This window comes from Canis lupus, chromosome 10 (assembly GCF_011100685.1).
Source record: "Canis lupus familiaris isolate Mischka breed German Shepherd chromosome 10, alternate assembly UU_Cfam_GSD_1.0, whole genome shotgun sequence".
Taxonomy (NCBI): domain Eukaryota; kingdom Metazoa; phylum Chordata; class Mammalia; order Carnivora; family Canidae; genus Canis; species Canis lupus.
In genome coordinates, this window is record NC_049231.1 from 47,645,260 (window position 1) to 47,672,385 (window position 27,126).

Consider the following 27,126-nt stretch of genomic DNA (forward strand, 5'->3'; position numbering starts at 1 on the left):
CCTTCTAGAGGATCCTGATGCTTGGTAAAGTTTGAGAAACTTTACCCTCAGAAACTCATGACATTCCAGTTCCCTAAATTGCAGGCTTCCCTTACAGCTAGGGATGGTCATGTGATTCTTTCACACCCTACTGCCTTCCACTTGGGCATCTTATCTGAAGCTGCAGTAACCACCCTGCAATCTTGGGGCAACAAGATAATTGTAGAAGCACTGACCTTGACATCACTGCTCACCTCCAGAATTCTTGTTATGTGGGGGAAAAAAGCCACCCACATCCTCCCAGAATTTAAGCCACTGCTTAGATTTTCTGTTAAACAAACATATTTCTGACTTTCTGACATGGTTTATAACAAATCTTGTCCCTTCATGATGATAAAAACTTTAAATATTTTAGTGTTGAAATAAGTATTAAATATGGAACAGGGGGCAACATTCTTATGGATTTTTAAAAAATATTTATTCATTCATGAGAGTCACACAGAGAGAGGCAGACACATAGGCAGAGGGAGAAACAGGGCTTCCCACGGGGAGCCTGATGTGGGACTCAATCCCAGGACCCCGGGATCACGCCCTGGGCCAAAGCCAGACACTCAATCACTGAGCCACCCAGGTGCCTCTTTTACGGACTTTTAAGATAATTTTTAGCATGTGTGGCTTAATTCTTGCTGAATCCTAGATACTTTGGGATAAAAGAGCCTTCATTCTAAGGAGCTCTCTGGAGCTGTTTGAGACACATTTTTAAGAGAAACTATGTTGTGGTTTCATTAAAATCAGGGTTGAGGCTTTCTAAGAAAATAGTAGTGGTCAGTAAAAAGGAAAAGTTGTTTCCCACTCTTACACTTCTGACCCACGTGTGTGGGTGTTTTCCTTACCTAAAGCAATTTTGACACTAACTATCTGGAGTTAGGGCAGTTCCCACAGGTTAAAGACTCAGTCCCATAAGACTGTCCCCACTTTTAGAGGCCCATCCCAAGTCCCAGGTTGTGATCTGTCCTGACCGCCCAGCTATAAATGGGGGATTTCCACAATGCATTCTTCAGGTTTGATAAATTTCTAGAACTGTTCACAGAACTCAGGAAAGAGCTTCCATGGCTTTACCTGGATCGCAAACCTTCTTAGTGCCTCAATGTATATGCCAACTCAGGAGTTCTCCAAACCCGGTCATTTAGGTTTTATTATGGGGGCTTCATTACATAAGCATGATTGATTAAATCATTGGCCATTGGTGATTAAGTCCATTTCCAGCTCCTTTGCCTTCTCTAGAGGTAGGGAGTTGGGCTGAAAGTTCTGACATTTTCATTATATACTTGCTTCCTCTGGCAACCAGCTATCCTCCATGAAGTTACCTCATTAGCATAAATCCATGTGTTCAAAAAGGGGCACCTGGCTGGCTCAGTGGTAGAGCATGTGACTCTTGATCTCAAGGTCTTGAGTTCAATCCCCAGGTTGGGCCTAGAGCTTATTTAAAAGAAAAAAAAAAAAAAGGCTTCTTATGAATAACAAAAATGCTCTCCTTACCCCTATCACTCAAAAAATGATAAGGGTTTTAGGAGCTCTATGTCAGGAACCAGGATGAAGATTAAATATATATTTCTATTATATCACAATATTACAGTTAATTAATTTCAGGCTCTGTGATTCTCTTTCTCTCTGCCCCTTCTCCCACTCGTGATAGTGCTCTCTCTTTCTTTCTCTCTCTAATAAATAATTAAATAAATAAATAAGATCTAAAAAGAAATTTAAAAGGAACGCCGGAGTACTAAAGCCAACATTGGAAAAATCAGAACATTTTCTACATTACATTTAGTATGTTTCCACTATCTTTTGGAGAGTGCGTTGCATTACTAATAGCATCTAAAGCTCTTCATTTGGCTTCATAAGATTTTGTGATTCCTATATATACAACACAAAACAAGACTCAGAGAGCCAGATTAGCTGCATTCACAGAGTTAATAACAGAGCCCACTATCATGGTACTCAATGTTTATGATATGTTCATGATAGTACGCACCAATTTACCTTTAAATTTGTGAATCTTGTTTATGATGTGCAATCATCAGCCCACCTAAATGATTGTGCTTTTGTATTAGTTTTAGGGTCAACTAAGGGAAAGTAAGAAGGAAATCAAGCAGATCAAGAAACTTCTCTGATGCCCTTGTGAGATTGCCTGGATTTTAAAGACCAGGATCCTAAGATGTATCCACTTTTATGATCTTTAGATTTCTATTTTGGAAGCTGGGATCCTAGACTCCTTTCCCCCTATATAAAGTGTGTCAGGTAAAGGAGTGTGGTTAAGGGAATGTATTCTATAAATTAAGAAATATTTCCTAAGATCTGATACTGATAATAAATGGGACAAGAAAAGGCAAAGTCTAAATGGGCCTACTTGTTTTTCTTCACTATTTTTCCTCCCAACATGAAGAAGCGGGGAATGAAATTTTAGTCTATGGTATCTCCCTTACCTATATTAGAGGATTTCAGTCATGGGTGTTCATAAAACCCACCTGGGGAATTTGAAACTTCACCTTTCTTTCTTTTTAAGATTTTATTTATTTATTAATGAGAGACACACAGAGAAAGAAGAGAGAGGCAGAGACATAGGCAGAGGGAGAAGCAGGCTCCTCGCAGGGAGCCCGATGTGGGACTTGATGCCAGATCCATGACCTGAGTCGAAGGCAGGCACCCAACCGCTGAGCCACCTAGGCGTCCCTAAACTTCACCTTTCTAAATCTTGTTTCTGGAGTCCCCGATACTACAGGTGTGAGTGGACCCAGATATCTGCACCCCAGGTGATTATGATGCAGGTGGTCCAGCCACCATACTATATAAAATGCTATTGTTCCACAAACTTGGGGCATAGATGAAAAAATCTGAACTATAATCAAGTCTTTATTTCTACCATCTTCACCATAGCCTGGGCAATGGTCCTATTCCTAAATTTGCCCTTATTCCTAAAACATCCACAGCCCCTAAGCTGAATAGCACTCTGCTGGATCTTGGCTTGTCTGTCCAAACCAGTGTATGCAAAACTGATGAAGGTTTAAATCTTTAAGCAAGATACTTAAAAAAAAAAAAAAAAAAAAGTATCCTAAGGTGTTAGAATGCTTTCATTAGGGGCACCTCGGTGGTTCAGTGGTTGAGCATCTGCCTTTGGCTCAGGTCGTGATACTGGGGTTCTGGGGTTGAGTTCCCCATTGGGCTCCCCGCAGTGAGCCTGCTTCTCCCTCTGCCTATGTCTTCCTCTCTCTCTGTATCTCTCATGAATAAATAAACAAAATCTTAAAAAAAAAAAAGTTGCTTCCATTACACTTTAGTTTCTTTGCGGGGAATTAACCTAACAATACCTGTTAGTCTAATTCCATTGCTGAACGATTCCTGTCCACGTCCCTCTTCTGCCTATAGAATCATTCCTTCTAGACTCACCCTGTTCTTCGTGAAGCCTTCTTCCATAAACCTATCCACAGGGACCATCCCTTATTCACCACTATCCCTTGCACGTGCCAACGGTAGCACCTATCATCTTGTCCTGGGACTGCCTAATTTAGTTCTGTATCTCCAGTTCTAGGAACAGTGCCTGCCAAATAGCAGGCGCTTAATAACTGCGGAACAAACGAATGGATGTCAAAGACTAGGCCCGAGAGTTGTAAAAATCAATGTGGACTGAGAAACAAAACACGGAAATGTCAAGGGCTGAGCGCCAGGCGTTGCAGGCCTAGAAAGAATAAAAATAACCCCATCACAGCAGAGTCCTCTTGAAGGCATCACCTGTTCCCTTTTTCCACTTGGCTTTGCAACATTCTTCCGACAGCCCAATTTCCCGCTCACTAACTCATTCCCTTCCCACTCAGGACAGGTCAGGCAGGTATCCCAGCTCAGCAGCTCTGATTGGTCGGCGATGATTTCATTGTTAGGAAACATCCGGGCTTTTCGCCTCCGCGCACCCTCCCCGCCCCCCCCAGCCCTGCGCGGCGAGCTTCCCTCTCCCGCGTCCGCCCCACCCGTTGGCTGGAGCAAAACAACTGCCTCTCCCCGGACCGCTTCTCAGCCTCGCCTGCGCCTTCCCTTCCCGTCTCCGAGCCCCAGAGAGGCGTTTGTATCCTCCAATGAGCGCCTAACAGGACTTTGCTAGCCAATCAGCAGCCAGCCCCCTGCGATTGCGGGTGGGACTAGGCTTCCACACCTATAACTGCACAGCGCGTTGGCTCCTCGATGGCGCTTGTCTTACGCAAGGCTTAGGGATCAAAAAAGAGAGGGGCATGGTTCTCGTAGGACGGGAAGGATCCGCACACACTTTCTGGATTTGACCGTTTTCGAGGACTGGCCAATCGCTTTTCGGATACTTCCCCGCCTTTTGCGCGTTCATTTAAAAAAAGCCAGTGTGACGGACTTGGAAATTGGTTCCGTGACGGACACGCACTGGAAGCCAATGGTTGAGGGTTCAAGTCGCCCTTTGGGCCAATAAGAAAAGGGAATCGCTAGGGCTCGGTCTTTGCGAGGCGGAGTGCAGGTGGGCGTTATTTGATTGATGGCCATGTCTACTTATGGCTGGCAGCGTGGGTCAGTCCCTGACGCCCAGGGGCGGGGCTGGGTAAAGTAAATGGTAATGAAGGGTTGGGTCTCGCTCAGTGGGCGGTGTTTGATGGATAGTTGACCTTGCCAATTGAAGGTGGTCACTGGGGCCCAATAGGAAATCAGGAGCCGGGAGGCGGGGCATTGTGGGCGGGGAAAGCTAAGTACGGCGGTAGAGAGCCGCCGAAGTGGGAGGGAGGGTGGTGATTGACGGGCCGCGTGGCCAACCAGGTGCGACACGAGGGCTGCACCGTCCCGATGGGGGGGGCTGGGGGCGGGGCCCGCCGGGGGGCGGGGAGGACAGGGTGCGGGGAGGGGGTTGCAGAAGGAGCGGAGCGGCTGCTGCTCAATGGCGGAAAAGCCGCCGGTGCTCTGACCGCCTGGTCCCCCTAGCAGTTGCGGGGGAGTTTCCTGCCGGCGCGGCTGGAGTCTCTGTTTCTCAGGGTTCGGTGGCTGGAAGATGCTCCAGAGAGACGAGGCTGCGGCGGAGGAGGTGGCGGCGGCCGAATCGGCAACGGCGCTAGGGTGGAGAGAAGGCGGCAGCGGCGGCGGCGGCGGCGTGCGGGGCCCGACGGTGTAAACAGCCCCGGAGGCGGCGGAGGCGGCGGCCGAGAGCCCGACGGGGCAGCGGCGGCTGCGGCAGGGTCGCGCCTCGGTCGGAGGCCCGGGCGGAGTGCAGCAGGGGGTCTCTGCGGACGCCCTCGACCTCGCTTCCCTCCCTCGCCCCAGGTAAGGCCGCCCAGCGCCCCGCCGCAGGGGAAACGGCTCGCGGGCAGCGCCGAGGTCCCGGACCGTTTTCGGGGCGCCGCCGGCTGCGGGCGTGGGCCCTGCCTGCCTGGTCCTGGCCTCCTGGCTCGGGCGCCGGGGAGCCTGGGCGAGCAGGACGCCGGGCCTGGCTCCGGGCTAGGCCCCTTCCCCAGCCGCCGCCTCCGCGCTCGGCCGAGGCCGGGAGAGGCTCGGGGCAGGGAATTTTACTTTGCTCCAGCGCCTGCGAGTGAGCTGCGGTGCCCGGCCTCCGAGTCGGCGAGCATCTTCACGCCGCCACGCTGGGGCCACCCCAGGCCTTAACCCCTCCCTTCCTGGATCGCGCCTGTTGGGAGACGAGACCCTACCTTTCCCGGCTCTTGCCTCCGAGCTTCTGCCCCACTCTGCGCTCCACTTCACTTCCTTGTTAAATCTTCTTTCTCGCTCCTCTGGCCGTGCGTCTCACCACCTCCTTCCTTCTGAAAAGTGGCTTTAAATCGCCCCTTTTCTTCTCAGCCGACTCCGGGCCTCCCTTCCCTTCCCTTCCCTTCGCTTCCCTTCCCTTCCCTTCGCTTCCCTTCCCTTCCCTTCGCTTCCCTTTCCCTTCCCTTCCCTTCCCTTCCCTTCCCTTCCCTTCCCTTCCCTTCCCTTCCCTTCCCTTCCCTTCCCTTCCCTTCCCTTCCCCTCCCTTCCCTTCCCTTCGCCTCCCTTCCCTTCCCTTCCCTTCCCTTCCCTTCCCTTCCCTTCCCTTCCCTTCCCTTCGCCTCCCTTCCCTTCCCTTCCCTTCCCTTCCCTTCCCTTCCCTTCCCTTCCCTTCCCTTCCCTTCCCTTCCCTTCCCAAGCGATCCTTTTCGCATGTCATTCTTTTTAACAGAGAAGTCTTTAAATGAAACTTCTACAGCCGGTACCCCAGATCTTCCAGAGACCCTTTAAGAGTAGACTAATCAGCTTTATAGTGACAGTTCAGTTTTTTATTTATTTTATTTTATTTTTAATTTAACTGGGCCTAATATCCTTTAAAACAACAACAACAACAACTAAAGGTTGTATTCTTAAACGTTAAATGTGAAAGTAACACGAGGTAATTTTAAAAACGAAAGATTCGGTGAACGTTGAGAATAGTTATTTCATTTTTTTTTTTTTTTAAGTTGCCTGACCTCTAATGTGGAGTTTAGCAGATCCAGAACCTTTGCCCGTCTTACTTGGCAAAACTGCTTCTTAAGCGTTTGGAAGAGTCGGCCCAGATTCATCAGTATTCAAGTCGGCTTAAAAAGGACGTGAAAACTTTAAAAAGAAGACATTATATGAACGACTAACTAGGAAGCGGTTTTCGAGAAGTCATAGTTAAAGACCTTTTAAAATAGGCTCCACATGTTTAATGTATCAAAATAAAGTTGGCAGGAGTCTTGTAAAAGGATTATTTAGGAATTTGAGTAGTCTTAGTGATATGTAGCTATTTTGGGAAAAACATTCTTTTTCTGTTAACAAACGTTTACAATTGTGATGTGAGAATTACTGAGGTTTACTGTGGGATTAACACAGGAACTCATTTTATTTGAGCTACTGCACGGATGTAGAAGTGGTAGATTGTTCAGGGCAGATAGCGTAAGTCCATATGTTCTAGGAGGTGCAGAAACATGCCATCCACGCTGAATGTTAATGGACATTATTTCATTTACTTTCTCTGTTGTGTAATAGCAAAGTTCCTATTGTTGGCCTACTTTTAAATAGAGCATTTCTAAAGAGGGACAAGTTATTGTAATTATTATAATAGTCTTTTCCAAGTGTACAGGCTTTTAAAAAGTATGGTTGAAGTTATACTATTAAAATGGTAATTTTTTGAAGAAATATTTTTGTAGGCCTCCTGAAAGAGCACTGTGTTGTTTCAGTTGAACTTTTAAAATTTAGTATTTAGAACAGGTTTTTGTTTTTGTTTTTTTAAGTCAACGGGTTTTTTTTTTTTTCCAGGGATAATCCTGTTTTAATTGTTGTTTTTTTTTTTTTTCTCTCAATGTCTTATTTTTTTCTTTTAATGGTGCTTGTTTTTTCCCCTTTCATTTAGTTTTGCTCTCATAAAAGTCTTATCACAGTTTCTGCAGTGGCTTTTTATATTGCTTTATCAGCGTGGAGTAGTATTTTTATGTAATCTTTCATACCCATTTACTAAGTTTTTCTCAGTTTTTGTACATCATCCTTTGAATTTGTTCATGGCCTAGTTCTCTTAGAAGTGACCAGGAGAGCTTTCAATACCTGTTTTCTCATACCAGGTTTCTGCTTTCTGTAAAGACTCCAGCAATAGGTGAAAGCTTTAAAGTTTGTCTGATAGTCATGGCAATAAATAATATTTTATGTTAGTAATTAACATATTATAATTACCAAATCCCTTAAGATTACATCATCTGAAGGAATGGTATGTCTAAATAGCTGTGCTTCTAAGAATATCTCATTTACAAATTGTAAAGGTCAGAAAAAGTGGTTCTTGTTGAAAATTTATTTTCCTATAGTGAAAGACTATATGAAGACTTTTGAATTAAAATTTGGTGCTGATAGACTCTTGGAAGAGTAGAATTTGCCATAATGTAGCTCAGTGTTTGTGGAGATTCATTACAATGGTTTTATCATTGCCTCAGTTTTTAAACATGCCCTTGTCAATGGGTTGGTAAACATTTCTTTTATTGCACATGATACTGACAGTGAATGACCCCCTCCTTTTATTGTTAGTTACACATATTAACCACATTGTATGAAAAATTGCATGTTGCTTGTAACTTAAAAAAAATTTTTTTTAAAGATTTTATTTATTTATTCATGAGAGACAGAAAGAGAGAGAGAGAGAGGCAGAGATACGGGCAGAGGGAGAAGGAGGCTCCATGCGGGGAGCCCAATGTGGGGCTCGATCCCGGGTCTCCAGGATCACGCCCTGGGCCGAAGGCAGGCTCTCAACCGCTGAGCCACCCAGGGATCCCTACTTGTAACTATTTTAAAGTATTATTATGACATTGCCTAGGCTAGAAAGAAGTGAAATAGTATAATTCTAACTCCGTAGTGGTCTATCATAAAATGCTCATTCTGTAGTGGTCTTTCATAAGGTAAAGTGAATAAAATTAACTTATTAAAATACAACGTGGTATTTTACTTTTTCTGTGAAATATACCTTTCACAGTTCATTGATTTTAAGCAAAAATTAGTTGGGAAACAACTGACAGTGTCAGTGTTAGAATAGTTAAAAAAAAAAATTCCAGAATTTGAATAGTAAAATTTATTCAAGTAATACTTAGCATAAAATATGAAATTATGGTTAGCAGTAAGCGAATTTGGGGGAATATGGTTATTTCTGGATAGCCATTATTTTGTTTTTTCCCCCATATTGTACTTGATTCTTTTAATTGTTTTCTTAGTGAACTAATTTCAGAATCTGAGTTGGAACCAAATAATGTGTTAGGAGTTTTAAAGTTTTACTGTAGAATATATTTTATATATCACATCAGTAGAATTGTGGATTTAGGAGATTGATCAATTGGGGATATGAGGTAAAATTCTCAGATACTAGGTACACTCTGGAAATGTAATCTGTCTTTCCATCCCACTATCCATGCTCAAACTAAACAGTGAAGGGAAATGGGGTAGATTTGGGGAATATTGGTTTTTGTAGTTTTTGCTTGACTGTCATAAAATTCATGAAAGGATGGGGCCTATCATCATCTTCTAGCATCTGATTTAACATGTAGAGGTGAAAAGGTTCTTCATAATCTTTGTTTTATTCTTGTTTTTGTTGATAATACTTGTTATACTAAAACATTGATTTAAAATCAGTTGATCTTCTAGAGTGATTTAAGTATGCTAATATATCTGATTTGCCGTTTTGGAATCTTTTTTAAAATGAAACATTTCTAATGTGGTTTAACCTTTGCATAGACTGGACTTGAGTTACACTTCTCAATGTTTAAGCTATATCCTCTCCGGCCCCACAAAAAACCCCACCATTTAGACTAACTTGAGTGATTTGATCAGGTAGGTGAATCAATATTAATTGACAAAAATAAGTCTTTACTAAATTCTTGATAGAATGAAGTTTTCAAAAACGCAGTCTATATATTGTAGTTTAATATCTCAGATTTCATAAAGATCATGAGATTTTTTTATAGCATCATCTAGTAACCTAGGAAACAAATACCCTAAGGTAACTCATTATTTTTTTTAATTTTCATTCAAATTTCACGGTGTGTTATTTCTCCCTTTCAATTTAATGTTAATAACAGATGTAAACATTTTGCTCTGAATTATGGTAAGTCATGACACACAGGAGTTCTCAAGTAAATATTTTTCTTTTTTAACTACAGCTAACTTGTGACCATATCTACAATATCTTTATTGTTTCTTGGCATGACATATACCTTTTATAATGATACCCTTTCTAATAACTTATTTAAGTTCAAGAACTCAATAGTTTAACAATCAATTGTGGTATTTTAACTTGTTCATATATTAGAACAAATTTACCATGGTTTATGACAGTTAAAGCACAGCTCACCAATTTAAAGCTTTTTTTCATTTACTTTAGAAGACTATTAAGTAGATGGTTTGATATTGAGAGAGAGAGATGAACATTGGAAGACTTCCTATTGGAAGACTTCTATTGAATATTAAGGAACTTGTCTCACTGGAGAGATGGGACCAGTTATTGGTGGTGGTGTAGACAGGATAAGATCTGTGTCTAGTATTGCTGGGCTTTTTGTCTACATAGAATGCCCCCCCGCCCCCCCACTTCAAAATATGTTGTGTATGATAAGTGCATTTTTATGATAGAAACTTGAAAAATCTTTTCCTTCGTGGGAAACTATTTTTTAAATGTGGTTATTACTAGGTATGGTCAAATGTGTAATATATGAAAAAATTAAGTTGAATAGATTCTGTTGGATAGATAATACAGACCCAAGAAGCAGGCTTGATAAAGGATATATAGAGTGATTTTTGACGTTCTGAAGGATTTCAAAACACTTTAAAGGTTGAGAGTAATATCACTGGTTCTTAAGTCTAATAGCATTTTATTTTCTTGTTGTAGGTATGTAAAAGCGCACTCTTAACACTGAAAAAGGACAGTTAATAGATGTTCTTACAAGTAGGAGAATCTAGGAGTGTCCATATTGCTCATGGGTACTTAACCTATCCTGGGAAAGAATGTTTCTTTTCCCCTCTTCTCATTAAAGCATTCAACTCTGAGTTAATGAACTGGTGTTACCTATTAAATACAGGTGGCCCTCCTTCTGAGTCCTTTGCAGAAAGGAAATAATGAACTCAAAGCAACTCTAAATGATAGAATGTATGGGAAATCAAGTTCAGATATAAGCGGCTTCCTTTTACTTTACTTACTGCAGGTTACCATCCCACTGAGAAGTAAAGCATTTTATGTAGTTAATAATATTCAGTCTGTAGCCACCCCATTCCCAGCCATTATTCTGGCATTCTCTGAGTGCCTTATAATATGCAAGGCACCATCCTCTGGCTGGAGACTGAATAAAACAGACAAAAATCCCTGCCCTCAAAGATTTTACATTCTGATAGCAAACACACTTCCTTAATTTATATTACAACTGTACGCCCTTTGTGGATGACTGAAATTAGGAGTGGAAAATTTGGGATGTGTATGGTGTTTTCCATATTACCCTCAGAAGTTGTGATTAGAGCTTTCGTGGTGGTTTTTTTTTTTTTTTTTTTTTTTTTAAAGTAAGCTCTACAAGCAAGGTGGGGCTTGAATTCACCACCCTGAGATAAGCAGTTATGTGCTCCACTGACTGAGTCAGTCAGGAGCCCCTAGAGCTTTATTTATTTATTTGTTTGTAATTAGGCTCTCCACACCCAGTGCAGGGCTCTCAGGACCCTGACTTCAAGAGTCAGACACTTAACTACTGAATCACCCAGGTGCACAGAGCTTTACCATTTTTAACAAAATAATAGGGAAGGAAAAAAGAGTTTTTCTGTAACTAGACAAAAACTGATACATGGAAAGAGGAAGTAGGAAGGGGGAAATATTGTTGTACCTAAGATTAAAAGGTGAGCCAAATATAGAAATTAGACGAGGGAAGCTGAGGCCTTCAGGTGTTATCATTTACTGCCCAAACTTGGATAAATTGAGTTCCTATAGAGGAAAATGGAAGAAGGTAGGATAATGGGAGTAGGGTAAACAGGACTTTTTAACAGGACTGGTTTAAGTAACTTGGGATGCACCTATAAAATATATGTTGTCGTTAGTGTTTAGAAAAAACTCTGTTGCTGTTTGTGCTCTTTTGTGAGTACAGCTAAAGGTTGGTGATTGGCCATTAGTGTCTGGAAATACTGTTGCTGATTTGTGACTGCTACTTGTGTTTTCTGGTTATTTGACAGTTCTGTTGAAGAGAGCTGATGGAGCCAATCTGTCTCTTAGTTTACTGTGCTAAAATTGGTCTATATATTTGTTACTGCTTCCCTTCTAGAGCTGTGGTGTAGAACTTGAAGTTGTGCCTTTGTTTTTCCTGCATTATAAATTTCTGCATGAGGATGTCTTACTGCATGATATGAAGCAGGTGCTTATTTTTCTACTTTCTGTCATGTACCTTTTCTAGTGATGATCCAGTTTGGTAAAAATGTCTCTTCCTGAGTTTGCACAAACATTGCACACTTCAGATAAGCATGAGAGATCTTTGATCTTTGTTTTTATCTTAATACATAATAGTCTTTTGCTTTCATTTGTGAGGCATTGAGTAAGACTCTCGTGATCTTGCTTGCTGCAGTGAATTGAGATTTTTTTTATTTTAAAGCAAATCAACTTGTGTTTATTTCAGTGCCTCAATATAAAAATGAACACTGGTTCCATTCATGACCTGAGAGACTTCATTTATAGCACCCAAATTCAGCCTTCAAATTACTAGTTTCACTTTTAATATATTTTTGTGACTGTATTTATCACTTGTATCAAAGTGCTGATGTGCGGAAGAATTTGAACTTTTTAAAAAAGATTTTATTTTACAGAGTGTGAGTGGCGGAAGGGTAGAGGGAGAGGAGGAGGGAGAGAATCTCAAGCAGACTCCTTGCAGAACCTGAGTACATCATGGGGCTCGACCCCACGACCCTAAGATCATGACCTGAGCCAAAACCAGGAGTCATGCTCCACTGACTGAGCCACCCAGGTGCCCCAAAATTTGAACTTTTTTAATATATTAAATTAAGTGCTGTAATTCAGACCAGGTTCACTAAGCTGTTCAACATTTTAGATTAAAAAATAAAGCCTTTCCTAATATCTTAAATTATTTCTTATAACTGGTTTCATTTATATAGTACAGAATTTTATTAAAGCTTTTGTGGTTGAAGTCCTAAATGTAAGGGAACGGAGTTTAATATCTTGTATCCCTCTGTTCTGGAGTGTTTTGAAGCAAAATGTAAAACTGAAATGATAAGTTTTACCTTAGTATATCATTAGTTTTCAGTTATACTTTTCCTTTGTTTTTGTTTTATGCAGTCTAACTCTAGTTTGTAAGGGAAGTAGAAGTTTGGAAGGATTAGTGATATTTTAGATAGCATTGTTGCTTTTAGTCTAATTCATGAGTCTCTTTCTCAGTGATAGGTTTATTTTTTAGATCAGGTTATTTACTCTTGTGCTTTTGGTTTATCTTGCTTTTTCCGCCTCTGTCTGATTTCTTGATTTTTATTTAAGTACAGGGTGGCCACCACGTTTAGAAGCGCAGATGCATACAGTAAGTGGTTTATTGATGTTCCAGTACAGAATGTTAAAATAATACCTCTGTTTTTGAACTTTCTGATCACCTTGCAGACTAGAGTTCATGTAGGTGGGTCTTTCGTTTTTGTTCAGGCGTAGATTGTGTGGGTAAATTATGGAGTCAAATATAAAGTATATTTTGAATAGAAAGGAGAGGAGATGCATCATTAATTTTAGAGAGCTAGCTGGAATAACTATGTTTTTAGAAGGACTGAAAACCATCTAACAAAGGTAAGTATGATATTTAATTGATAGATATTTTTGCTAGCAAAGTTTGGGAGATGGTATACAGCAGTAGTTTCAGGGGTATACCAACTGAAAAATGGTCAGAAGAATTGGCCAAATGGACATGACATTAGGAGAATATGGTTTTAGGACTTTATTATTTCAGAGTAATGCTTTGATAATAATAAAGACTAAGAAGGATCTTAGTCACATGTGAATGAAAACCATTCTATGCCTATAGAATTACTTATTCACAAACATGCATGAGGGAGGCTTCTTGTCAACACTTAGATATGTATTTCTGAATTTTTGCTACTTTATGCATTTAGGTAATAGTGTAGGATGCTTAGCACCACTTACTTGTGTATGTTTGTTAAGTATATATTAAATGTAAGAAGGCTGTATACTTGGAGTGGGTTATGTTTCTGGAAAAAGCTTCAAAAGGAGGAGGATGATTGGGAGTGTTGACACTAAAGTTAGACTACTTGGATTTGAATTAATTGTTCCATCATTCCACAGATGGGTAACTTAAAGCAAGTTATCTAATGTCTCTAAATCTCAGTTTTCTCATTTGTAAAGTGAATGATAATATGTAAATTTTTAAAAACTTACTTATTTTTTAATTTTTTAAAAAAGATTTTTAAGTTATCTGTACACCCCACCTGGGGCTTCTGTTCATGCCCCCAAGATCTAGAGTCACTTGTTTTACTGACTGAGCCAGTCCAGCGCCCAGAAACAGTATTTTTAATGGGAGGAGACTAGGGAGAAGGAGGAGGGGAGAGAGGTTTACATTTCTTCTCTTGAACTAGACGCTTGGGGCACCTGGTGGCTCAGCGGTTGAGTGTCTGCCTTTGGCTCAGTTCATGATCCTGGAGTCCTTCATGGGGCTCCCTGGTCAGTGGGAAGCCAGCTTCTCTCTCTCCTACTCCCCCTGCTTGTGCTCTCTATCTCTGTCAAATAAATAATATCTTTAAAAAAAAAATCCAGATCACTGAACTTGAGAAGAATTTATTTTGGGTCAAATTTGATATACCTTGAGAACTTTGGGGGAGACTTAAAACTAGTATTTTGAGGAGAGTGATGAATAAAATTTAATAAGCTAACAAATAATCTTGTAATGCATTTTGCCTTTTTATGAAAAATTCTTTTGTAGAAGCATGTTGACATAATGCTATATTTATGAAAAAATTTTTAGTGTGTGAAAAATTTTAATCCTACAGAACATTGTAACAGTTTATGGAGTACCTACATACCCACTACTGAAATTCAACAGTGTATTTTTACCATATTTGCTTTATATAATCTTTGCTGAACCTTTTTTTTTTTTTTTTTTTTTAAGATTTTATTTATTTATTTGAGAAACCGAGAGAGGCAGAGACACAGGCAGAGGGAGAAGCAGGCTCCATGCAGGAAGCAGGACTCGATCCTGGGTCTCCAGGATCACACCTTGGCTGAAGGTGGCGCTAAACCGCTGAGCCACCGGGGCTACCCTTTGCTGAACCATTTAAAAATAAATTATAGACATGTGTTACTTCACTTCTAAATTATTAAATATGAATCTCCCCCTAAAATGATATTTTCTTCCTACCTACAATACTGTCATCATACATACACTATTATCTAATGCCTGGAGTCCTCTAATCCCCAATCCATATGCAGATTTACCCATTTGGGTAAAAAATGACTTAACATAGCTTTTCCCTTCCACACTAAGTTCCACTGAAGATCATGCACTGTTGTACTGCATTTGCTGTTGTGTCTCAGTTCTCTTTTAAATTGAAACAGCTACTTAAAAAGTGACCCTCTTTTTGAAGAGGTGTATTATCTTGTAAAATGTCCTGTATTCAAAATTTGTCTGATTTTTTTTTTTTTTTTTTGAGGTGTTTTTAAAAAACTTACTTCTTCTCTGTAGGTTGTTAAATTAGGATTAAAGACTGAGTTAAGTTCAGGTTAAGTATTTTGGCCAGGTGCTTTGTAGTTGATGCTATTTCATATTACATCACACCAGGATGCACAAAATGCCTGATTGTCACAAGATTTAGTGGGTCTAAATTTGGTCACCGGTGAAGTTGGTGATTGTTAGGTGTCCCCATGGACAAGGAATATTTTCTCCTTTGTGATCGTCAGGTAAATTGTGGCATATTTTGTTACCATGCAAATCTATTTCTCCTTCAGAATTTTACTTAATAGATTTAGTGGTTTGTTTTTTCTTTATTTGTTTTAAGATTTGATTTTTTTTTAAGATTTTATTTATTTATTCATGAGAGACAGGAGAGACAGAGATACAGGCAGAAACAGAGAGAGAGGCAGAGACATAGGACATCACTCTTGTGACCGAAGGCAGACACTCAACCACTGAACCACCCAGGAGTCTCTAAGATTTAATTTTTTAAGTAATTTCTCCACCCAGTGTGGGGCTTGAACCCACAGCCCTAGGATCAAAAGTAAGATGCTCTACCAACTGAGCTATCTGGGCACCTCATGATTTCTTTTTTTGAAGATGGATATAGACAGGGGTCACCCAGCTATGGCTCATTGGCCAAATTTTGTCTCCTGCCTGTTCTTGTAAATAAATCTTTATTGGAACAGCTATGCTCATTTGTTTTCATATTGTCTATGGCTGCTTTCCCACTGCTATGGCAAGTTGAGTAGTTGTAACAGAACCCATATGGCCCTGCAGAGCCCCAAACATTTACAGTTCCTTAAAGAAAAGTTTTGCCGAGCCCTGATTTTTATATATATATAGTCCCATTTTTCTCATTGTAGTGGTAGTAGAGGTATAAAATTGGTGTTTATATATTTGGTGTTCACATAATTGGTATTTATATGTAGCTTCTGCAACCTGATGTTCAAGGTCTGACTGCTTTTAATGTGGTGAAAATTGTGAAGCTTTTCTTTATATCTCCAAAACAATAAAGTATGGTTCTGTACATGGTCCATAAAATCATATGTTAAAAAAACAGATATCCTTCAGATGTAAAAAAAAAGGTTATAGAGAATAAGGAACACCAAAGTACCCACTATCCAGTTTAGTTTAGGATAGAGGACATTTCCAGCATACTTGCAATCCTGTTACCTTCACAGATTACATCCTTTCTTTCCCACCGTCCCGAATCTTGTGCCTGCCCTCACATAGATGATCTCTGTGTATGTGTCTAAATAGCATATACTACTCTTTTAAGAGATTTTATAGTTTTTATGTGGAATACTTGTTCATCCAATTCGCTTTTTTCACTTAACATTTTTGCGAAGTTCTTCCTTGTTGCTCTATTCCCCTCTTTCTAATAGTATTGCATATGTATTGTATTCCATTGTATGATTATAATGCATTTAATCTAGTCTCTCTGAGTATTTGGATTATTTTTTTATTGTAAACAATGGCGCTAAAATGCAATTGACCTGTCTTTCAGTTGTGAAAGACTTTTTCTAGAGCACATACTTAGGGGTATAATTGCTGAATTGGAGGCTTTTCTCATAGTACAACCTACCAAGGTGTTTCCAAAATGCTCTCCAAAGTGGGTATAGCAATTTATGCTCCCACCAGTGGTATACAAAAGTTTATGTTGCTCTTTATCCATATCAGTACTGTCCTATATAAATATAATGTTGGCCATACATGTAACTTAAAATTTTCTAGTAGCCGCTTTAACAAAAAGGAGTAGTTGAAGGTAATTTTAATAAAATATTTTATCTAGTTTATTAAAGATACCATTTCAGTATGTAGACGATAAAAATTAATGAGTTTTTTGCATTTTTTCTTATTAAATCTTTGAAATAGGGTATGTATTTTATATTTAACAGCGTGTCTGGATTGGTTTGGATTGGCCACGTTTCAGATTCTTACTAGTCACATATGGCTACTAGCTATTGTATCAGACAGCACAGCTCTATGTCCTTGTCTACATTCGGTATTGAGAATTTTTTTTTCTTCACTCTAATGAGAGAAGCACTGTTTGTGACTTTAATTTTGCATTTTCCCTATTAGGAAATTTGCATTTTCCTATTACTAATGAGGGTGAACATTATCATATGTTTTACTGGTCATTTGAATTTCTCTTTGTGTGTATTTGCTGTTATAATTTGGTCTTACTGTTTTCTTGTTTTTTTTTTTTTTTTTTGTTGTTGTTGTTGTTGTTGTTTTAAGATTTTATTTTTAAGTAATCTCTACCCTCTGTGAGACTGGAGTTTACAAGCCCCAGATTGAATTGCAAGCTCCACTGACTGACCCAGCCAGGTGCCTCATTTTTATTTATTTGTTTTCCTTAATAACAAAATCTTAGCCATTAGAATGCAGATTTTGCATAAATGCAGATTATCTTAGCCATTAGAATGCTGGTGTTTCTGTTTTGTTTTTAAGAGTTTTTAGGGATTAATTAGATGGTGTGTCTATAAAATGACTCAGACTTTTTTTTTTTTAAGATTTTATTTATTTATTCATGAGAGACATACATAGAGAGAGAGACAGAGAGAGAGAGGCAGAGACACAGGTAGAGGGAGAAGCAGGCTCCATGCCGGGAGCCCGATGTGGGACTCGATCCTGGGTCTCCAGGATCAGGCCCTGGGCTGAAGGTGGCGCTAAACCGCTGAGCCACCTGAGCTGCCCCTGACTCAGACATTTTAAGGGCACCTGATGGACTCAGTTGGTGGAGCATGTGACTCTTCTTGATCTCAGGGTTGTGACTTGGAGCCCCATGTCAGGTATGGAGATAACTTAAAAATAAAATCTTTAAAAAAACAAAAAGCCCAAAATTTTTAAGATTTTATTTATGTATTCATGAGAGACACAGAGAGAGAGGCAGAGACACAGGCAGAGGGAGAAGCATGCTTCCTGCAAGAAGCCCAATACGGGACTCGATTCCAGAACGCTGGGATCATCATGCCCTGAGCCGAAGGCAGACTCAACTGAGCTGCCCAGGCGGCCCAAGCCCACCTCATTTTTAATCTACACGTAGTTTGTTTGTTTTTTTTTCTAAAGGTAGTTTTAAAATAACTCCAATAATAATTTGTATTGAAGTAAATGCTTGGAAGTACTTGAATGGTAATATGGGGGATGGAGGAAAAGGTGATTGCTCTATACTTAAGGTAAACAATCCTTTGTGTTTATTTCTTTTCCTCTATACATTCCTACTTTTGCTCAGTTTAGTCTTGTTCCTTTCCTTAATTCTTTTTTTTTTTTTTTTTTTCTTAACTCTTAAGCCCAAAGACCTCCTAGGAAGAGCTAAGCTGAATAGATTCTGGTCTAGAACCAAAGATGTCCTCAAACGGGCTTACAGGGGTAGACTGAGGTGGGAATTAGTGGTGCTTAATGTAGAACATTTGGAAACAGACCAAGTGATAAATTCGTTAGTGTGCCTTCTGTCTGCAGTAAATGGGTGTGATTGACTCTGTGCTTTAAATGTGAAACACCAGGGCACCTGGGTGGCTCAGTGGCTTTGTGTCTGCCTTTGGCTCAGGTCATGATCCTGAGGTCCTGGGATTGAGTCCGCATCGGGTTCCCCACAGGGAGCCTGCTTCTCCATCTGCCTATATCTCTGCTTCTCTCTCTGTGTGTCTCTCATGAATAAATAAATAAAATCTTTAAAAAAAATGTGAAATACCAAAAGTAGAATTGATAGAAAATCACCACTGAAATAGCCCCGTTGTCAGACAGAGAGTTTACACAGGCATTGGAGATAGTGACAGAAATACAGCTCATGTCTAAGATGGACAGATTCCTGAGGAAGCAGTACATGAGTGTGTGGAGGTTCTGGTGTGTTGTGGTGGCAGTGATAAGAGATTTCCTAATGGTGTGGCCAAGTATATCAGTAGAAGTAACATGCAAAGTACAAACCTAACCTCCCATATATGAGCAAAGTCCTTGAGGAGAAACTTACGTCACCAATGGTGGAATTGGCCATGCTTAGAAATGTTGGTTGATTTGGAAAGTAAAAGCAATAAAAGCTAGGAATCACAAAAATAATTAATAAAATTACTTTAAACACTTAAAAAATTGTTGGAAATAAGAACTGCTTGTACTTAATACGTTACAGTAGATGACAGGTTAATCAGTGTTCCAATAGAACATTGAGTCTCTGCAATTTAATATTTTTGTGAACTTTGTAATGGTTGACTAGGCTATCCTTTCCTAAAGAAGTATCTTTTAATGTGTATTTTACTTAGTAGGTGCTAGGTGTCAGAGTCACTAGTTAGGATAGGAAGGATAAGGAAGGCAAAAATGTCAAGGAATATGGATGGGTCTATATATAGGGATGCTGAGAGGCTGATGGCGACAAAGAGGTATTATTTCTTAGACGCCCTGAATGATTTGGGTGCCTTGAATGATTTTCAGTTCACTAAAAGAAGGTAGGACAAGTTGATTAAGGTGTGAATAATGTACTTGGCCTATGTAAGGCTAGGCAGGGCAGGTTATAGAGGAGGGTTCCAGACTAGATGTTTTGTACTCAGTGTCACTTGGGGGAATGGATGGCTACTACATCTTTTTAGGATGCTTAAGGTATGTTTTAGGGAAATGAAACTGGTAGTAAATCTGCAGGGTAGATTGAAGTCAGCAAGACCAACTAGGAGGCAGTTAGATAATCCAGACAACAGATAGTGATGCTCAGGATTAGCATGGAGGATAAAAGAGATGCTTAAAAGGAAGATTTGGTGGAACATAGTGATTTGGTTTGTAATGATTGGATTTATATAAATGATTTATGGTTTCTAGCCTTAGTTACTAGAAGAAGGATTAGGGATAGAAAGATTAATAGATAGTGACTACAAATAGATTGGAATATGAAGGTGGTTTGGGTGCAGAGGTGAAGATTTTGGGTATGTTTCGCTTGAAGAGATACATAGAACAGCCAAGCTTAATGATTAAAAATCTGAGAAGTCAGTATAGAAGTGACAGCTATAAGAGGGAGGCACTGTCATGACTGGCTTAGTTGGTAGGACATGTGACTCCTGATCTTGGGGATGTAAGTTCGAGCCCCATGTTGAGTGTAGAGATTACTTAAATATTTTTTAAAAGTGATATCTGAAGTAATGAGATTGGATCAAAGGGCAGATACTGTTTTGGGTTGAAGGCTAATTACTGTTTTGGGGAACCATCTTCCCTCCTGAATTTTGGAGGCCAAAGGAAAAGGAATGGGCATGAATGATTGTTAGTTTTGTGTTTGGAAAGTCAGCAGAAGTGGAAAGAGTTTCAGGAACCTTAATCTGTAGTGTGAAGTGTAACAAAGTACCTTATCTTGACAGGCCTCCTTTTTAGAGCCAGACTAAAGAATGAGGAGCTGATTCTACCAAAAAGACATCAGTGTTTTGAGTTGTTCTGGTGATTTTTGTTATGAAATGGTTATGTATTATATTATAAAAAACATTCCCTATATGAAATATTCTAGATATGTTGGTCATACCATATTATGAAGTTGCTTCCGGGAAAAGTAAATTCACTTTTGTGGGTGTTAGGACTACAATGATGCATTAGAGCTATGTTCTGTATCACTTCACTAACTACTTATAAACATGGCACTAAAGATATTCAAACCTATCAATAAAATTGACTCTGAAAGCCTCCTGAAACTTTATGCTGTCTGATTCTTTTTTTTCTTAAGTTGCTTTTTGTAATCTGGAACCATTTATTAGGGAGGGAGGTGAGGACAGAGAACAACTAGAAGTAAATCCTGTAGCTCTGCAGTTTTATTGTCATTGCCAATTGAAAAACTGTTGGGATTAGGAAGAGTGCTTATTTGAGTTCTTGGCTGCTTTGCTGAAGTTAAAAAGGTGCTGTCAATATGTTTGAAATCAATCTTGTAGTAAAACAATCAAGCAGAAGATCATGACAAAGTTCAAGGTACATTTAGCTCTTATTTCATCATCCACATAGTCAAATAAAGATAGGACATGAATTCCCTCTGATTTCAGCAACAGTAGCTAAAAAATTTAATATTATAATAATAATTTAATATTAATTTAATATTATGGTCAAGGGGAAATAATTCTTTTACCTTAAAATATTAAGCTTTTGGGCAGCCCGGGTGGCTCAGCGGTTTAGCGCCACCTTCAGCCCAGGGCCTGATCCTGGAGACCCGGGATCGAGTCCCATGTCAGGCTCCCTGCATGAAGCCTGCTTCTCCCTCTGCCTGTCTCTCTGCCTCTCTCTCTCTGTGTCTCTCATGAATAAATAAATAAAATTTTTTTTTAAAAATTAAGCTTTTAACAGAGACATGCAGGTAGCTGGTGATAAGTCTTTATATAGGCCTAAACTACTTTCCTTAGCCTTTGTGTCTCCATCGTCTTTCAAATCTATTAAGACCTCCAAATTTTTAAAAGCCATGGAAGTAGTTAAGAGGAACAAACTAATGATAAACACAGCATGGAGATAGATTTTGCAGAAAGAAATCAGACAGAAAGGGGTACATACTATATACATTTATGTGACATTCTAGAAAAGGCAAAACTATGCATGAATGGTTGTCTAAGTCGTGTTCAGGGGAGATTGGTTTCAAAGATACATGAAGGGAACTTTTTGAAGTGACAGAAATGTTCTGTATCTATATTGCAATTGTGGTTACACAAGTATCTACACTTAACTCATCAAACTATGCACGTAGAATGGGTGCATTTTGTTATATGTAAAAACAATAGCTAGAGGTCTTCAACTGGAACAAGTTGGATGGCAGAATGGAATTTTATGGATTGGACTACAATCTGAGGTTCTTCGAGTGAATTGACCTTTTTTTGACAGTAAAGACCTTTAACATTGGTGGTACCCCTTGATGTGTCTGACAGGGAGTTTATATGTAAGAGAATGTAACTGAGATTAATATGCGATTTTACTGCATTTGACATATAAGTAAATATATGTAATCAACGAAAACATTCTGGTAATATCCAGTTAAATAATTTTTTTCTGGTTTGCTGGTTTTGGAAGTCACTGAAAGGATTTCAGTAATGAAAAAGCCTTTAAGAAATACTGACCTATAGTTGAGCCTAGTTGGAAAAATTTGAGAGATCAAAATGTTATCCGTAGGATAATCATCCTCTAAATGTCAGATATTTTCTCCTCTGTCAATTTATATGTGGATAGTTGATCTAGGATGTAAATTATAACTTTGTTATTTGACTACATCTGATTTTACTTATGCATTGAGTTGGTTATGATAGACTAAGGTTTGATTTATGGATTATAATGGTAATGATAGCTAGTACTTTTAAAGCACTTACTTTATGTCCAGCACTGACCTACAGAGTTAACCTGTACTCTCATTCATTTACTACGACAACTCTGTAATGTAGGTGCTTTTATTACTCTTGTCTTTTAGATGGGTATATCACAGCTTTAGAAATTAAATAATTAGGTCAGGGTCATCACATAGTAAGTGGTTGAGCTGGCATTTGATTCAAGGCTATTTTGTGCTAAAGCTCATACTTTTTTTTTTTTTTTTTAATGTTAAGAAAGAAGTCTTGAATGGAAGAATGGTGATTTAAAAGAAGAGGGCATGACTTGGCTTTCTGCAGATTCCATGACCCATAATAGATTCTGGGTTCCAAAGAGTCTGGCATTCCTAGCTTTTGACAGCCCACAATGGCAGGCAGTGCCTCATGGATCTGAGCTAATGGTGATGATGGCCATTGGGAATGAGGTTTCTGCCATTCCCAAGGTCATTCATTCCAACAGTATGGCTCTTGGCCTTTGGGAAACCTTCCTCTTATTTCTTGTCTTCCTCCTTAACCCCAATATCTTTCTATCATTATCTCTAAGTCAGGTTCATTTGGAAGCATTCATTGGAACAATGTTTCCTGAGTTCTTACAGGTTCATATGAGTTTGTTTACACTCTTTTATACTTGAAATCAAATTTTGTTGGATGTAAAATCTGTGGCAGATGTTTTCTTGCATATCTTAAATATCATTGTTTTCAACTTAGAACATCGCTGTCAAAGTTGACAATGTAATATAACCTGAATGCATATTATTCATAGTTTAAATATGGATGTAGTATAATTTTTAGTCCATGCTATACATATCCAGAGAGTGATAATTTTTTTCTCATTAAAATAGCTACAACAAAAAATTATTTCCACTTCATGACTTATCTTTTCCTTATTGAAAGGCTAGGGGAGGGATTAAAAATTGGTACCCTTGCCCCAAACTTGAAATTTTTAGCTGTGCTTTTGAATTAGAATAAGATGTGAATTCTTGTCAGACCTGGTAGATCTTACTTAAAATTAAAAATTACAAAATCTGTGACTGACTTGATTTGTTTTCATAATCTAGAGCTATAGTTTCCAGCCTTTGGGAGATTCTTCGTGTTTTTGTTTGTTTTGTTTTGGAAGGGAAGCAGATATTAGAATTAGTTGGAAAGACGTGGGGGCACCATGCATGAACGATCCAAATCAAACGCTAGCTTTGCAGCTGGATTAATTGGTATTCCCATTCCCATTCCCATTCCCAGTTACATTTCTTTATTACTGGAACTGGGTGTGGTCAGTGCCTAGTTAGCCAACTATTATAATAAAATATATTAAAAGTATCAATTTAACAATTATGTAAACCCTTGTGAACTTTCCATATCTGTTATTATTTCAGAAATCTTAAGCAAATGCCACTAATACTACAGTTCAACAGAATTGATTTGGAAGAAGAGAGAACTTAAGAATTGAAAGGGAGGATGAGAGCCAGATGTTCTGTTTCTGTGAGTTTAGTGAAGTAAAAAGTATTCTTTGCTTCTTATTCAAGTGGATACTAGTATTTAGGATTTGAAGCAGGTATTTCTGGAAAAAAAAAATCTGCTCTTTTAGGCTCTGGATTGGTATTGTGCCATGTGACTTTTCAAGCATTATTTAGAGCATGGGCTCTAATTATGGATTTTATTACTGCTATCATTTATTTTTAAGATTGACTTATTTTAGGGCAGCCTGGGTGGCGCAGCGGTTTAGTGCCGCCTGCAGCCGGGGGCGTGATCCTGGAGACTCTGGATCAAGTCCCACGTCAGGCTCTCTGCATGGAGCCTGCTTCTCCCTCTGCCTGTGTCTCTGCCTCTCATTCTCTCTCTGTGTCTCTATGAATAAATAAATAAAATCTTTAAAAAATAGAAAAAGATTGACTTATTTTAGAGAATGAGGGTATGTGCCCACAAGCAGGGGGAGGGGCAAAGGGAGAGGGAGAGAACCTTAAGTGGACTCCCAGGGAGTGCAGAGCCCTACACTGGGCTGGATCCCATTACCTCAACTGAAATTAAGAATCAGTCGCCCATCCAAGCCATCCAGGCATTCCTGTTTATTTATTTTTTTAATATTTTATTTTTAATCTCTATACCCAGTGTGGGGCTTGAACTTAGAATGCTGAGGTCAAGAGTTGTGTGCTCTGTAGCCTGATCCAGCCATGTGGCCCATGCTATCATTACTTTGGGCAGCATAATATACAAGTAAAAGTTGTTAATCTTGCCATTGTGTCTAGCAACAGGCTGGTAGTGAAGAGTACTTGGCTGCATTGTAGAAACATTTCTTGATAACCCTTAGGAGAATATGTGGCCTCAGTTAAAATGTGAAAATAGAAAGAGGCACCATTCTAACTAAGCATTTCATCTGTATTAGATTTTTAAATTTTCTCACAACTCTCTGAGGGTACGTTTTATTCCCCATGTTTGATAGAAACTGAGGCACAGGAAAGGTTAGCTAACTTGACCAAGGTCACCTAGCATGTTGAGATAAATGCAAGTCAAGGCAATTTGGCTCTAGATTCCTTGCTTTTAACTGCAAATACATAGAATAGAGTGCACTGAGGAAACACATTATATTAAGAGATAATAGCTGAGAATTTTACAGACTTGTGAAACCTGGATCATCTGACTCAGAAAGGTAAGCGATACTTAATTAACCTCAAAGCCTTTAAAAGTCTAAGGTACTTAGCCAGGGGTCAAGACCTACAATCCACAACATAAAATTAATCAGCTTGTGGGCTGTTTCTGCTCTTTTTTATTTTTCCTGCTATTGAATTACAGAGTTTTAGTAATTCCGGCTAGTTTTTTTTTTTTTTTTTTTTTTTTTAATTCTGGCTAGTTTGAATGTAACATACAAGTACTGCTGTTATGAATGCTATAATTATTACTTGTTATCAGCAAGAATATTTCCTGTAAATTTGTTTTGCCTTAGATGTCTTCATTTCTAAATGTCATTTTATTACCTTTACAATTGAGTTTTTTAAAAGTTTTTTAAAGTAGGCTCCATGCCTGACATAGGGCTTGAACTCATGACCCCAAGGATCAAGAGTTGCAGGTTCTACCAACTGAGCCAGCCAGATGCCCCCTTTTTTCTTAAAAAAAAAAAAAAAAAAAAAAAAAAAAATTTTTTTTTAAAGTAGGCTCCATGCTCATTTTGTGCAATTGACTTTTTTTTTTTTCTTTCTTTTTTTTAGTAGACTGCACATTATGGATTCTAACTGGGGGCTTGAACTCACAACTCTGAGATCAAGACCTGAACTGAGATCTAGAGTAGGATGCTTAATTGACTGAGCCACCCTGGCACCCCAATAGTTGACTTTTTTTTTTAATTCAGAAAAATATGCTTCATATTTTATAATGGAATGCAGTATGAAAATAAGGTTAACTTTCAGTGATCTATTAAGTGAGCAGTCAGTAAAAATACTTTTATATATATAGCAATGAAAAAAAGGTTAATATGTGCTCTGTTTAAAGTTAAAAAAATTTTGTATAGAAGGCTTATAGTGAGGAAAATAAGTATCTCCAGAAAGTTTTTGATAATATCTATGGGCTTTTCCGGTAATTACTTCCATTATCTTTAACTAAAATGTTTATACAACTATTTAATTAATTTTTAAAAAAATTTTTATTTATGGGGTGCCTGGGTAGCTCTGTCAGTTGAGTATCTGCCTTCAGCTGGGGTCATGATCCTGGGGTCCTGGGATCAAGCCCTGTGTCAGGCTTCTTGCTCAGTGGGGAGTTGGCTTCTCTCTTTCTCTCTGCCTGCCTGCCTGCCCCCCTGCTTATATGAGAGCCCACTCTCTCCTCTCTCCCCCGCTTTGTACTCTCAAATAAATAAATAAATAAAATATTTTTTAAAAAGTAAATAAAATTTTTATTTATTATTATTTTAGGCAAGCTCTACATCCAACATGGGGCTTGAACATGACCCTGAGATAAGAGGTGCAAGCTCTACTGACTGAGCCAGCCAGGTGCCCCAGTGGTTTCTTTGTTTTAAGTTAGACATTATCATTTAATTTTCTGATTTGGAAGTACAAAGGAATTTTCTGTCATCTAGTTTTGCTGATGAGAAGTCCCATGTCATTTGGATTCTTTTTTTTTTTTTTTTTAAGATTTTTTTTTTTTTTTAATTTATTTGAGACAGAGCATGAGCAGGGGGAGAGGGAAAGGGAGAAGCAGAAGCAGCAGACTCTGCTGAACTGGGAGCCTGATGTGGGTTGATTCCAGGATCCTGGGATCATGACCTGAACTGAAGGCCAATGCTTAACCCACTGAGCCACCCAGGCGCCCCTGGATTCAGATGACCTTCTAGCTTCATTCTTATCTCTAAAAGCTTGAACAGTTAATTAAAATTATGCTTAAAAAACACATAAAATTTACCCTCTTAAGTTTTTTCCTGAAAGATTTTATTTATTTATTCATGAGAGAGACAGAGAGAGAGAGAAGCAGGCTCCATACAGGGAGCCTGATGTGGAACTGGATCCTGGAACTCCAGGATTATGCCCTGAGCCAAAGGTAGACGCTCAACCGCTGAGCCACCCAGGAGTCCTGCAAAACAAATTCTATACCCACTAAACAACAACTCCTCTTTATCCTCTCAGTCCTTGGTAACCACAATTCTACTTTTTTGTTTCTAT

The 27,126-nt window shown here is 39.1% G+C and overlaps 1 protein-coding gene across 3 annotated transcripts in view; it reads left to right on the plus strand.

The window, feature by feature from the left end:
* Positions 1-3,966: 3,966 nt before the first annotated feature.
* PPM1B (protein phosphatase, Mg2+/Mn2+ dependent 1B) overlaps positions 3,967-27,126 on the plus strand; it is an 88,588-nt gene continuing 65,428 nt past the window's right edge. Inside the window, exons 1-2 of one of the 3 annotated variants that reach the window (XM_038551179.1) lie at positions 3,967-4,507; positions 4,966-5,298. The gene's annotated coding sequence lies outside the window, so the exon portion shown is untranslated. Of the gene's footprint in view, positions 4,508-4,873; positions 5,299-27,126 lie in introns of those variants that run through there. The other 2 variants (XM_038551180.1, XM_038551178.1) reach the window with 2 other exon arrangements.